The following is a 15,191-nucleotide window of genomic DNA, read 5'->3' as shown; positions in this document are numbered from 1 at the left end:
ATGTAAAAGTCATTAAAACTTTGGGTTCGCCCCAAGGACACCAGCTGCTGCAGAATGCCTCTGATGGACTCTGTATTACACATGAACTCTACCCTTGCAGGTTTACAGGGGCAGCACATAGCCTAAGTTAGCATTAGGGACATAGAAAGGAATAATGTTCTGCATGTTGGACTCTCTAATGTCTTTTTCACTTTCTCAAGTAAAGTTTTGAAACCTGTTCCTGCCTGGTCTGAAGTTACTGAAAGGGGTGTAATGTAATTAACCAGCACCATTCCATAGTTCATGTCTCTAAGGGTTACGAAGGTAACGTTATGAAGTTATGGGTTATGAAGATATCAGTATAATCAATACAGTGTAAAGACACAAAGGTTACTTACAAAGGTTACCTAGGATAACGGCAGTTACAAGCAGACTGAGATAGGTGGGATAGCCTCTTGCAGGAGGGAGCTGTTGGGATTCTATTCATGACTGGTCATCTCCCAATAGGAGAAGACTCGCACAGCAGAGGTCCCCAGCCTGTACACAGGTACGGAAGAGTTAAGTGAAGTCAAGTGTACGCATGGAGTTTGCGCTATGTGCACAGCGGGACCCCATACCATTACTGGGAGTGAGGCAGCAGTGATACGCTGGACAGGTGGATGTGGACAAGACTCAGCGTGTCCCTTCTAAGTGCAAGGGAAAGTGTACATTGTCACAGGGGCCCAATAATTAACTGGAGAACATTTACGGTGCAAGTGTACACTGTGTACATTCATCTCTAAACGCTGGGCCAGCCCTACGGTCAAGTATTACCCCACAGCAGCCTCAGGACATTCATGGAAACAGCACAGAAGTAAAGGTACCCCATGTGAAGCAAAGTGATCCTGTTACAGTTGTCTAGCGTAGCCCAGAAGAACCCACCTCAGGGAAGGTCCCCCATGTTACCTTTTGCCTTGCACCCAACGAGGAGGGAAACATGGGGGACGGGACGTGACGTGACGACCATCCTGACCAGACCCACAAACATCAAGGGTAAACAAGGGAAATCCTTTCTAGACTTTGCTAAAGCAAAATATCAGCAAAAGGTGTCTTAGCTTGGGACAGAGTATACAAAAGTTAGACATTTGGCAAGGTTTCATTGCTGTTCATGTCCCTTTAATTTTCGTCCCTGTTACAAGGTTTTTTTAGAACATGAAGCGATGGGAAGTCTCTCCAGTGGGGGCAGACACAGCACCAAAAAATCTTTTATTTTTTTTTTTAAGGTAGGAACCTATCTCTAAGTTTTGCTAGTCTGTTCATGTGCTGACAAATAGCCTGCGGAGAAAGCAGAGTGACAGAGAGATGAGCTCATTGCTGTTCTCTTTTTACTGCCCAGTCATAAGCTGGGAGCGGGGTCAGGACAACCTGGGCTCAGAAGAAGTGGGTTAAATGATGCTGGTCATCAGATCAAGGATATCTAACAGAAGAGAAAAGTACTGCAGGGGAAATCTCTGTATTGAAGGTGAATATTACAGCAAAAGATGGTTTTGCAACTTTAGCTTCGAAGAAGTTATTCATTTTTGCCTTGTTATGTTTGCCTGGGGATCTGCTTTAAAGTTTACATTATAATTCAAACAAACTGACTAATCACAACACCATGTTAAATAGGCAATATGTCGGTTAGAGACATTTTTAGTGTCGATATGCTCCGTCCTCATATCTGCATGATGCTCAATGAGGAAGGGCATTTCCTGTGGTCAGAAGAATATTCAGTTGCCTGTCACAGTCTTTGCTTGCCCAACATTTCGCTCGTACTTCCTCACACTTTGTTTTCACACAATCTGTCATTTCTAGTGTTACTGAGGAGCACTTGCATGACAGAGTTATACCAGACACCTACAGGATCTATTTATGCAGTGACTCCGCACCTCTGTAACCTAATCATCGGATGTTGATGTAGCTGTGTGATTTGGCATAAACACTGCAAGAGCTAACAAGAATTAGTTATCACTTCATCACTCCAATGCAAAATGTTCTTAGTTACTATATAATGTAAATGTAAACAATGAGCATCTCTTAATTGCTCCTTTTGTGTCTGTTAAATATACTTTTGAAAGCATTTTGTCATATCTGTTCAATAAATGCAAATAAATATCTGCTGATCCTGCCAGAAATCCAATGAGCTCGGCATTCCTTAGAGTTTACTCTGGGTACTCCCACACTTCAAAGACATGCTGATAGATGAATTGTACTCTGTCTAAATTGGCTCTAGTATGTGTATGGGGGGGGGGTCAGACGGACCACTACATACCCCCCCCCCCCGGACCACACCAGCCCGCACACCCGTCACCGGCTCACTCACCCCTCACCCAGGACATGTGGACAGGCAGCAGCATCAGCGGCGGCGGCTTCCCCCTCAGTCTTCTGCGTCTCCTCCCTCCTCCTCCTAGACCAATGGCATGGCTTCTCCTTTCGGCTTGGGAAACGGGTCTCAGGACCCGCTTCCTGATTGGCCAGGAGGAGGATCCATGTGACAATAGCGAATATTTATTCGCTATTGTCACAAAACTGGGTGGGCTCAGGGCGCAGTGCTCACCCTTTTTTTGGGTGCGGTTTACTACTGTTTTAATAAAAAAGTAGAGTTACCTAAATTCAGGGCCATCTTACCGAATGGGCACGCTGGGCAGTTGCCCGGGGGCCCCACTTGCTCGGGGGGGGTCCAACCTGCCCAGTGACCCAACCCCAGCCAAGCATTAGTCACCATTCCCGTGTGCATTCTGTCACCAAACTTAACTGGTGGCAAGTGCCTGTCGGCCCTGCGCTGCTGTCAGGCCACTTGGGCCGTGGAGGGGGAGCCCGCAACTACAGGAATGCCTGCCCGCCTCCACGGGAACAGGCACACACAGGACAGTCGAGTCTGACTCCCGTCCTTGTGTGTGCTCACCAGACCTAGGCACCAAAGTTGGAAGCGGTCATTGCCCTGGGCCCTTTAATGCTCTTAAGATGGCACTGCCTAAATTCTCCTTAAGGGCAGAATCCTACTAATCCACTGCGCTTTGGGTGCAGCGCAGTGTATGCGCGGTGTTCGTGTTGGTTAGCTGCACTTCCCCATAGACTTCTAATAAGTCCCGTGGTTTTGGTGCATTTTCTGAAAGGACTACGTTTTTTGCATGCAGGACTTTTGGTGCAGTTTCAGATAGAGCATCAAAACGTGGCACAAATTAGAAGCCAATGGGAAAGCACAGCTAACCTGCACGAAAAGCGCGGGATTACTGGGCTGTACGCCCTAAGGATTAAAAGATATGTCCATGAATATGTTGTTTTTTCCTGGTTCTGAGTATAAATTAATTGATCAGTCAAGCATTAATTCACAAAGCTATAATGCATGCATCATTTGGTATGACAAATGTTATTATTTAAATTTTAGTTGGTGTTGGCTGTCACTGCTGATCACAAATTATGATTGTTATAGTTTAGTGAATTGGGCCTAAGACCTTATTCACATTTGCGAATGGGACCGTTAGCAATTACCTGCGGCAAACTCAGCGGGGGGCTCCCTGCAATAAACTGTGGACAGGAAGTCCCATTGATAGTAATGGGAGTCTAACAGAGCCCGCAGCTATTCGCAGGCATTTCCATGTAATTGTTTGTGCGGTTTGCGCCGGGGGCTGATCATCGGCATGACCGTTTCAATGTGAAGCACCTTATTTGCAATCAGCAATGATAAGCCAACATCAACTACAAATAAAAGCCACAAGAGATGAAAATAGCAATTATGGCAATTAATACATTCACTAGTGCGAATGGGGTTAAAAGCTGAGTTACTAAATGATCTTCTATATTTATCGCTACAAATCACAGGATGAATACCACGATCATGCTCACCAACTTCCCAAATCTGCCTGCTTAGTTCCTAACCTGGAATACATGGTGCCTGGACTCTACCAGAATTTGGTAACCCATGATTCATGATGAACAAGCCGACATTCACTCCATGAGTAGCCCTTCTAGGCCTCCTTCTGCCCAGCATTCTTTGATTGAAAAATCAAAGGAGCCAGGTAGAAAACTGTTGGCCGAACAAAGCCTGAATCCAATCAGATGCAGCCACTGTATGGGTATTTTGACAGCTGGCAGGCTGGCTGTCATAATAAAATAGCCACATCAGATGATAAATCCATCCACTATGTAGCATGGATGGAGGAATCTGTTAATTTTTTTTTATCTTGGTAAATTGATGACAGTTTTGCTGACTTTTTTTGTGACCACTTTCTAAACAGTGGGAAGATCTCTATGTGTCTCACAGCCAGTTAGGCCCCATGCACACTGGGCGTTTGCTCAGCTCTTCCAAACACCTTTCTCCAGGCAGGAGAAAAGCAGCATTAAAAGTACGCCTAAAGCTTCATTTGTCAAATGTGTTTAGCTGCATTTGGGTATGTTTAGACCCTTTCAGGTATGTCAAGCATTTTGGGCATTCATTCATTAAAAAGTAAATGTAAAGTCTGTTTTTTTTTTTTTTTTTTTGAATAACAAACATGTTATACTTACCTGTCCTGGGCAGTTGATTTTGCACAGAGCAGCCCGGATCCTCCTCGTCTCAGGTCCCTCTTTGCTGCTCCTGGCCCCTACCTCCTGTCAAATGCCCCCACAGCAAGCAGCTTGCTACAGGGGCACCTGAGCCGAGCTGCAGCTCAGTGTGTCCATTCAGACATGAAGCTGCCGTTCGGCCCTGCCCTTTTTCTCTCTCCTGATTAGCTAACTGACTTTGATTGACAGCTGCGGGAGCCAATGGCAATCAGGAGGGAGAGTCCCGGAAGGCTGAGGGACTCGTGGACATTGCTGGACAGAGATGGGGCTCAGGTAAGTAATAGGGGGTGCTGGGGTGGCTGCTGCATACAGAAGGCTTTTTATCTTAATGCATAGAATGCATTAAGATAAAAAAAACTTTTGCCATTACAACTCCTTTAATTGGTCAGAATAATAAAAAAGAAGATTTTTTTCAGAATCATACTTACCAAGGTGGATGCAGCATTGGACCAGCTATCCCCTGCCAGCTCTAAGACTGAGAACCGAGCGACATAATACCGCTGATAACTCAGTTCGCACAGCTCCTTGAGCAGGGGGGGGGGGCAGCAGAAAGCCATTGACTGACAGTCGCCAGCTCTCTGCTTGCCCCCCCCCCCCCTCGCTCACTGGAGTGCTGGGCTGTGGAGGGTGCGCTGAGTGCCGGTGTAACGTGAGAATTACCTACCCCGTGAGAAAAACCTACCCTCGTCACTTCCGGCCAGGAAAAGCTGAGCAGCGCAGCAGTGCGCATGCTCACAGCCCCGGATACCTAATAAAAGAGCTGAGGACCTGACTAGTGCGCATGCGCACTAGTAGGAAATTATCACGGTGTCCGTGAAAAAACCTACCCACGCCACGCTTACATTAAAGCAAGTGTGCTGCAATATAAGTCATCTCCGCTCCTGTCCCTGTCACTCCCCTGATCTTGGCTAGTAAATATAAAAGCGGGTCTCGGCTCTGTGATTTATGTTCTCATACACCCGCCGCCGCTTTTATATTTACTAGCCGAGATGAGGGAAGTGACAGGGACAGGAGTGGAGATCACTCGTATTGCAGCACAGCTGTTTTAATGTAAACGCCGAATTGCATACAGTGCCGTGCAACCGGAAGTGACGAGGGTAGGTTTTTCTCACGGGTAGGTAATTCTCACGGAACACCGGTCCAGGCATGTGGGCAGATACCAACCATATGGTCGCAATTTTTACTGAGCCTGGACTGGCTTTGTGACTTCAGCCGACAGCAGGCTTCAGCCCACTGTCAGCTGAGAATGGGTCACAGCAATGCAAAACGAACTGCACTCCTGTGATCCACAAGAGAGGTACAGTCAAATTTGCTTCGGCTTTACTTCTTCTATAATTTATTCCGGGCACTGAAATGATGAAATGAATGAACACGCAAGCACTAAAACACACCTAGTGTTTAGGTACCTTTACAGACTTTTAGGCGACTTGGGTGTTTTTTCTGCCCAAACACTCCTCACCTGCATGCAATTTTGGTGCATTTTGATTTCTGCCCCTAAAAGCTTCTGCCTCTACATGCCTGTAAATGCCTATTTGTGCATGGACACATGGGCTGACACAGAGGGGCATTTAGAGGCAGAAAAAAAAACTAATACTTGTAAAACAGGCCTTTTGTAGCTGCAGTGTGCATGAGGCTTTAAAGAGTGGTGAGGTTTAGGTGGCCCCGTTCAAACCTGTGCATTTTATGTGTATTTTAGGTGCGGTGCATTAAAAAAATGTGCTGCATGTTGTATCTTTGGTGCTCTTTCATCAAAATGCAAAGTCTATTAGGTCAATGATAGCAAACCTAAAATGCAATGCACCGAAAAAGCATTGCATAGATGTTATTCAGTCTTCACAGCATTGCTTACATCTCACACAATATAAAGTGACTAATATCATATTCCTCCTACTATATTACTGACAAAGAACTGCGGCCAACTATTGCAACATACTATTACTGTGGGGTGTGAAGTGTTGCTATGCTAATGTGTCTAAAACAGTTATGTTAGCTGTTTTGCAGCTTTTTGTGCTTGTCATCAAAAAAATATAAATACATTTTTTTATGGGCAACTGTGTCTTGCTTCTCTGACCGTGACTGTGACTATGTGCAGAGGCACTCAAAGCAGACCTATTATTGCTGAAACCAACATTTTAACAGATGCATCCACATAGTCTAGGGTCAAACAACCCTACAATATGCAAAATATTCATAGCAAGCTATACCCGTAAAGGGAAATGATTACCTTTTCACTTTTCTTATTGAACATGCTGCTGAAGTCTGCTCCAGTGCTGAGAATCTTTCCTTTGAAATTTGCACAGAAACTCACACTATCGGAACTAATCCTCCTGTCAAGAACTGGATCACCTGCTGGTGAAACTGTGGTGCCCACATCTGAATGATGTAGTCCCAGTCTCTGCCAGTAGATGTCCCCCAGTAGCCAGCAATTAGTCCCTTCTTGATGCTGTCTAGTGGGAAGGAATTTAGCCCCTCCTCTAGGTTTCCATATTGCCTCAGCATTTTGCCCCTTGTGACAAACATCCTTATCATGTGAACATTACAACATTCCAAAAAAACACTGAGGCTGTATGCTGTGCCTCTGCGTTCAGCAAACAGTAGTTCAAAAACGGGACTTTGCATAAATATACAGTATATAATAGACATGGGGTTGCCTCTTGGCAGGATTTTGCCAGCATGACTGATAAAAATTGGACTTTCTACCAATATTAGTATATCTAAAGTTTGACCTTTTTTAGCTTTTGATGGAGTAGGGAATGAGTAAAATATGATGTGTGTAGTTGGGGAGATTTCCCTTCACTTCCTGTCCTGGAGACACAAAAGGAAGCTCTTAGGACTCACTCACACCACACAGAAAAGTAGATTTCCTTCAGATTTACCTTTTCTATGTAGTGCAATGGCCTGCCAGATTGCATACAAATTGAAAGTGTTTAGGTTTGACCTCATATTATATGGTTTTGGTAAGTCTGAAGGAAAAAGTCTTCAGAAAAATCTTATAGTGTGTATGGCCCATTAGTGTTAATGAGCCCTAAAGCTGAATACACACTATACAACGTTTGTTGGTAGATTTCCTTTAGATTTAAGCCTCGTACACACGCACAGATTGTTGGCCGACATATCGGCCGTCTTTTGTCCAGTGTTGTTTGTTGGTTGAAATGTGCTCTGGACTTTTGTTGGCCAACAAAAACCAACTTCAGAAGTGATGTCACGTGATGGTTTACTTTCCGTGTGTTTTTTCTTCTCTGAGCATGCCCAGTCTTGCTCATCTGATTTTTGTCTGCCGAAATCTGTACTCACTGAGGAACAATCGGCCGTTCTGTTGTTGGCCAACAAAAATTTTATAGCATGCACACCAGATTTTTTTTGGCCGAAAATTTGCAGTTGGTTGTCGGAAGCATCATACTAACAAGCCGATAATCGGCCGATCGGACGTTGGCCGACAATTTACGGCCAACAATCTGTGCGTGTGTACGGGGCTTTACCTTCAACTATGTAGTGCAAGGGCCTGCCTGATTGCATACAAATTGAAAGTGTTTAGGTCTGACTTCATATTATATGGTTTTGGTAAGTCTAAAGGAAAAATTCTAAAGAAAATTGTACAGTGTGTATCCAGCTTTAAACAAGGAAAATATCCCTGTTAAGAGCATTGTTAGCAAAACCAATTTCCCAAGTTGGATGATTTCCCTTTTCCTCTTGTTTTTATTGCTGTCAGTTTCCCAGCTGGGTAAATTCACCCTCTTTATTTGTCCTAGTAACCATTGTCATCGAAAAGTGACAGTAAGTGATAGGAAATTCTAATTTTTGAGTTTTCAACAGAACAGGAATGGAGGGGAACTCTTCCAGTACAGTTGTTCCGTTGACAATTTCGATCAGGGAATTACCCTCACTTTAGAGAGATTTTATCTTACTTCCTGTTGCGTCTCAAGGACAACCTTTCCCTACGCTATGTAAAATGTAAGACAATTTTGGCTATACATACTGTACGTACATTATTTTCATACACATATCTAAAAATATGGAACCAAGTTATTATAGTTTCAATTTTGCAACTAGAAAATTATCATTTATTTTGTGAGTCAGATTTCAGCAGAGAGATTTCAAGGGACAACCTGGAAAATCCAGGATCCCTCATCCGGGATGTTTTGCAGGTATTATATGTATTTACTGTCCCCTGACAGATAAAGTTGGTCGAACTGTAAATAAACTGGAAGAAATGTTTCTGTGGTTAGACCCCCATAGCAGCCGCACGCTACCACTACCAAGGCTGTAGCTACACCTTCGTTATCAACCAAATACATGATTGTCAGATGTTTTAAAAGCTCATGTGGTTTTGTGTGAAGGGGAAAGGTTTGCTTTAATGTGGGTACACACTGTACGTCTGGCTTTGTTTCTAAACCGCTGCTAAATAAGACTCATAAACAGGTGCTGGAGGTCACTATGAGGTATCGTGTGTTCTATCTCAATGGGGCTAAAATGAGAAAAACGATATGGAGTTAAAAGGTGGACATAAGGTTGTATAGAAGTTCAGAAAAAAATCATTCATCAGAGAATTTAATTGTGTTTCTATAGTAAACCCTGAACATTTTTGTTTGATTGCCAGGTCAATGTTTTTTATGTTTAATTTGAAGATGCACCTGCACAATAAATAAAAAAAAAAATGGGATTTTTGACATACCGTAAAATCCATTTCTCTGATGTTCATTGACGGACACAGCTCCTGATTCTTCTTACCATTGGGTTATACCGACCCCTACAGGAGTAGGACACTAGGCAGGAAAAAGCTTGACTATGCCTATGGGCAGTCCCAAGGGGTATACTCCCACTCTTAGCTATAGGCACTCAGTTTTGTTACAAGCAGTGTCAGCAGAAAGCCAACTCCACAGAGGGGTAGGTGCTGTGTCCGTCAATGTACATCAGAGAAATGGATATAACGGTAAGTCAAAAATCACTTTTTTTCTTTCGTTCATTGACGGACACAGCTTCTGATTCTTCTTAATCATTAGGTTGTCCCAAAGCAGTGTTAAACATGAGGGGCGGGAAAAACAGCAGAAAAAGATTCCCAAGGCTAACCATAGCCAACCAGGTAACATGGACCTCAACCATAAACAACTGGAGCTCACCTGAAAAAAACAATATACTCTCAAAGAGGACCAAGTCCTCTAAACAGCAGCCTGCAAAACCTTAAGGCCAAAAGAAGCATCCGCAGATGCCAACACATCCACTTTATAAAACTTTGTGAAAGTGTGCACAGACGACCAGCTGGCCACCTTGCAAACCTACATCACTGATGCCTGAAGACGGAAGGCCCAGGAGGCACTAAGCGCCTGAGGAGAGTGCACCTTAACAGGGAAAGGAGGAACCTGACCCCTAATTGAATAGGCCTGAATCACGGACTGTCTGATCCATCTGGAAATGGTCGCAGCAGAAGCGGCCAACCCTTTCCGAGGTCCATTCGTGAGTACAAATAGTGTAACTTCATAAAAGACTCCATAGCTGCCAGGTACACCCTGATTGCCCGAACCACATGCAAGGCAATTTCCTTAGGATGTTTAGGCCTGGGACATAGGGAAGGCAACACAATGTCTTCATTCAAATTAAAATCAGAGACCGTCTTATCTCTGTGAACCACCAGGTAAGGTGAACGACAAGACAGCTCTGACACCCTGCACGCAGAAGTAATCGCCACCAAAAAGGCCACCTTCTGGGAAAATGTAAGCAGGGGAACCTCCCGAATATTTTGAAGGGAGGTTTCTGGAGAACTGACAACACCAAATTGAGGTCCCATGAGGGCAATGGAGGAGCCATGTGTCGAACTCCCTGGATAAAGGTACGCACCAAGGAATGTGTGGCCAACAGACGTTTAAAGAAAACCGCCAAGGCCGAACCCTGGCCCTTGATGGTACTCAAGGTCAGGCGCTGCTCAATCCCCTGTTAGAGGGGGAAAGCTGCTTACCATACCAGGAACAGGGTGGACACTGCTCCGGACAGACCACCGCTCCAATCGGAATGTGGGTGTCTGTCGGCCAGGAGGAACGCTGCGGCTCAGGCCGAGGCCAGGTCATATGAGCCCTGGCGAGACATTTAACTCGCAGGCCAGCCCCCGTCCTGTGGGGCTGTGTCATGGCTGTCCTAGCACTGAGCTAAGGTCTGCATGAGCTCATTGTCCAGACTGGGAAAACCCTCTGGATCTAGATCATCCAGTCACCCAGTTCAGCAGCTGATAGTAGATTCTCAAAGGAACAAAATAACAAAGATAGGAAAAAATCCAAATAAAAGTAAAAAAATTGCCAGGACCAGAGATCCCAGCAAGGAACTAGGTCCTTACTCCGGACTAGGCAGAAAAAAATCGAGTGCCTATAGCTGAGAGTGGGTGTATACCCCTGGGACTGCCCATAGGCGTAGTCATGCTTTTTCCTGCCTAATGTCCTACTCCTGTAGGGGGCAGTATAACCCATGGTTAAGAAGAATCAGGAGCTGTTTCCGTCAATGAAGGAAAGAGAAATCTGATTTTTCCAGACTAAAAACAACATTTACAGTTATATATTCATTTGAGAAAAATTTCCATCCGTCTCCTTTGATTTTTCTTATCACTATGGCCAAAAAAGATGGCCGATTTTACCCCTTTAACTATTTAACAATTAAACAAATGTTTTAAAAACAACTTTTTTTTAAAGAAATTCTACCAGCATATGGCCAACTTTAGATCTTTGCTGAAGCACTAGGAAAGAGTACTATCCAATAAACATTGTTAAATATATATATATATATATATATATATATATATATATATATATATATATATATATATTTTATGTTCAATATAAATTTGTATAAATATGAAGGTTGACAAAAAGTGTTATTACTTGAATGAAGCAGCAAAGTTCAGTGTGAAGTATATAAAAAAAAATGCCTTTGTTATACAATAAAAGAAGGTTACGATTTATGCTTGATTGACAAAATAATATACAGTACAATAGTGTAACTAATAATTTCAAAAGCTTTTGAAATAGAACATACCAGTGTTAATTCTGCCAAATTTCTAATTAGTTTTAGTCAAAGTCTTTTGCCTAAAATGCAATTTTAGTTTTAGTCGTATTTTAGTCATCTGAAATGTTTTTGTTTTAGTCATATTTTACCTTTAATCATCAGTACGTTTTAGTCTAAAAAAATCTTCAGTACATTTTAGTCGACTAATATCGAATGGGTTAAGTTAAATTGTAATGCATTATTTAAAGTGATTGTAAAGTCTCCTTTTTTAAAAGAAAATAAAAATAACAAACTTGTTATGCTTACCACCTCTGTGCAGTTGGCCGAGCTTCAGTTCCATGTATCCATTCAGACACATGGCTGCCATTCGGCCCCACCCCCTCCCTCTCCTGATTGACTCACTGACTTTGATTGCCAATGGCGCCGCGGCTGTATCTGAGCCAATCAGGAGGGAGAATACCAGGACGGCCAAAGGACTCATGGACATCGCTGGACAGAGAGGGGGCACAGGTAAGTAATAGGGGGTGCTGGGGGAGCTGCTACACAGAAGGCTTTTTGTCTCAATGCATAGAATGCATTAGAATAAAAGAACCTTCCTGACTTTACAACTCCTTTAAGTATTTCTCTAGAATTTCCAAGCTCATGATATACTCCTGGAGTAAAACTCCAATACCATGTTATTATTTATGGTATTAATGTTTGAACATGCACTAAGCACACAGATTTAGCCGTGTTGATATATAACTAGTGTTAGTTTTGAAGTCAAATTTTGATTTTGTCTTTTTACTAAAATGCCTTTTAGTTTAGTCATTTTTTAGTCATCTGAATTGTTTTAGTTTTAGTTGTTTTTTTGTAGACTAAAATAGTGTTAATTTCATCAACAAAAATATTTTAGTCAATGAAATTAACACTGGTCCTGACTCCAGGGAGGTGTTAGAAGAGACTGGAAATGATAATATTACGTATGTAGCAGGTTTGAGTCAATCCAGGTGGAAAGTATTATTCAACCCAGGGCTGCCAGATTTTCAAGTATTTTTGCATGGTATCCAAAATCTCTTCTTCGATTTCCAATTTTCTCATGGGGTATAACCGGGGGAAACCCTAGAGCTAGTTTCTAAATTTCTGCTGTCCCATGTTTTAGCAATTTTTTTTTTTTTTTGTTTGGCAACTGTAAAAGCATGTATCATCGATCAGAAATTTAGGTTAGGTTGTGGGAAGGGTCTCAAGTTGAAGAGTGCCTAATTTGCAAGAGGGGGTGCTCTGGGGGGGGGGCACTACTTTTGTGAGTATGCCGGGGACCTCTAACCAAATTCACTTTGAAATGAGGCAGGATCACCAAATATTAAAAAAAGGTGCTGGTCTGCCCAGTAATGGTGAAAGCATGCCAAAATATAGCCCGGTATATAAGTTACTATCCTTGCAGGTGCTAGGTACCAACAAGTGAGGACTTTATATTTCATTTATATTTCCAGATCATTATGCAAACAAGATTTTGTTGTTGTCCAGTCATCTTCCGTCAAGTCCACTCCCAAATCTAAGGTCCATTTCTAAATTGTTGTTGGGGGGAAGGGGAGGTTGTTTTGCTCGGTTGGGGTGGACAACATGCTATAGAAGAGGAAGATCAGGACTAGGAGTATGGGTCATGCAAGCATTTTACAAAACACATTCAGTTACCGAATCCCGGATAGGTAAGTGACACATATATCAGCCAAAAAGTCAACTTGACACAAACCTTGGCAAGTCACACAGCAGATGACAATAAATGCATGAGCAGAGAATATTTTTGGTGTAACTTTATGTCATAACGTTAAGGCAATCCAAAGTTGTAAACAGTTATATGCAAATGCAGACTATTTCTGTAAAAGTCAAGTTTGCTCCCACCTTCACCTATACTTGTAACATGTGTTCAAACACATGGCCCGTGGGCCAAATGCGGCCCTCTATGCCATTTCATGTGGCCCTCACACCTGTGGCAACTCCTTCATCTGGACATCTAGTCCTACAGATAAAACTGGCCCTTTGAGGCCTGTGATAAAATTGAGTTTGACACCCCTGCTTTAGGAGGTCAACACATTGACAGATTTGGTCTTGAATCTATAAACTCAATATTCCTGGTATGCATACATTAAATGTATTACTTTTATGTTTAAATATTAAATAGAACTAATGTAAGTACTAGAATATATCTTTGGTTTATTTCCCTGCAGTCCCTGCAAAGTAGCCTTCAGAATGTGAGAGAGAGAAGAAGCAATTCATTGCATTGCAAAGTGCAGTCGGTCTAGCATTGTGAGCTGCTTACAGATGGGAAGAATGGTAATAGGCAAATGTGGGGTCACTGGCCGGCTATGTAATTGGGAGTGCCATGACTAAGGTATTAAATATGGCTTTTGCCATGTTTTGACATCTGTGCTCTGAATAGTATGTGGGCTATATTATGCTTAAAGCGCAGTTCCGGCCTCAAAATCTAAAAAATAGATTTTGGGCCATCCGCTTGCTAAGGGTCACCTGAAAAAGAAATGGATGTTCCTGATTTTTTTTTTTTTGGTCCCTTACCTTATTATAGAAGAAAATATACTCACCTTCCTTCTACTTCCTCCCTCTGCGGCCGCGGCCCACGCCTTCTCTTTCGGTTTGCGATGACTTCTGGGAGCTGAACGCCATCGCTCCCAGGAGTCAATGCGCCTGCACCGGCTCCGCTCGTCACTTCCAGTGCAGGCGTGGCATTCCCTACTAAACAGCTTCTGGACATGCCCAGAAGCTGTGCAGGGATGCCGCGCCTGCACCGGAAGTTACGAGCGGGGCCGGTGGAGTGCATTGTGGGACTCCGAGGCCGCAGAAGAGGACGCGCTGGCTTCAGCTGCCCACACCTGAGATGGCAGCGTTGGAGAAGAACTTTTCAAGGTAAGTATTTCTTCTAAAAGGTAAGTGCAACCCGGGACAGTTCAGAGGCTATCCATTGTAGAATGCACTAGCCCTGACTGTCCCGGGGGTATTTTTATCTAAATTTGACCCCCGAGGCCGGAACTCCGCTTTAACCACTTAAGCCCCGGAATATTTTACCCCCATTCCGACCAGGGAGTATTTTGCGATTCGGCACTGCGTGACTTTAATGGACAATTGCGCGGTCGTGCGACGCTGTACCTAAACGAATTTGACGTCCTTTTTTTCCCACAAACAGAGCTTTCTTTTGGCGGTATTTGATCACCTGTGCGATTTTTTGATCACGCGCTATAAACAAAAAAAGAGCGTCAATTTTGCAAAAATAACAATATTTTTCACATTTTTTTATATGAAATTCCCCCCAAAAAAAAAGTAAAAATCTAAATTTTTTAAAATTTTCGGCCAATTTGTTTTATGCTACCTATGTTTGGTAAAAAAAAATCGCAAAAAGCATATTTTGATTGGTTTGCGCAAAAGTTATCGCGTTTACTAACAAAGGGAAAGATTTTTGTCATTTTTGTTGTTTTTTTTTTAACGCGTAATGTCGGCATTGCGGCGGACAGATCGGACCCTTGACTGACATTTTTGACACTTTTGGGGTTACCAGTGACATTTCTACAGTAATCAGTGCTATATATATGCACTGTTACTGTAAAAATACACTGGCAGTGAAGGGGTTAACTTTATTTGAGAGGGAGGGGCTGTGTGTGTCCCTAGGGGCGTGA

The 15,191-nt window shown here is 43.1% G+C and overlaps 1 protein-coding gene across 4 annotated transcripts in view; it reads right to left on the bottom strand.

Annotated features, from left to right (window-relative positions):
* The window catches only part of SPI1 (Spi-1 proto-oncogene), a 104,500-nt gene that overhangs the window by 22,554 nt on the left and 66,755 nt on the right, over positions 1-15,191 (bottom strand). The window lies entirely within an intron of this gene.

The sequence above is a fragment of the Pelophylax lessonae genome, assembly GCF_965119305.1.
Source record: "Pelophylax lessonae genome assembly, chromosome: 10".
In the NCBI taxonomy this organism is placed as follows: Eukaryota; Metazoa; Chordata; class Amphibia; order Anura; family Ranidae; genus Pelophylax; species Pelophylax lessonae.
The sequence above is the reverse complement of the archived record's forward strand: the minus strand, read 5'-3'. Positions and strand labels throughout refer to the sequence as shown.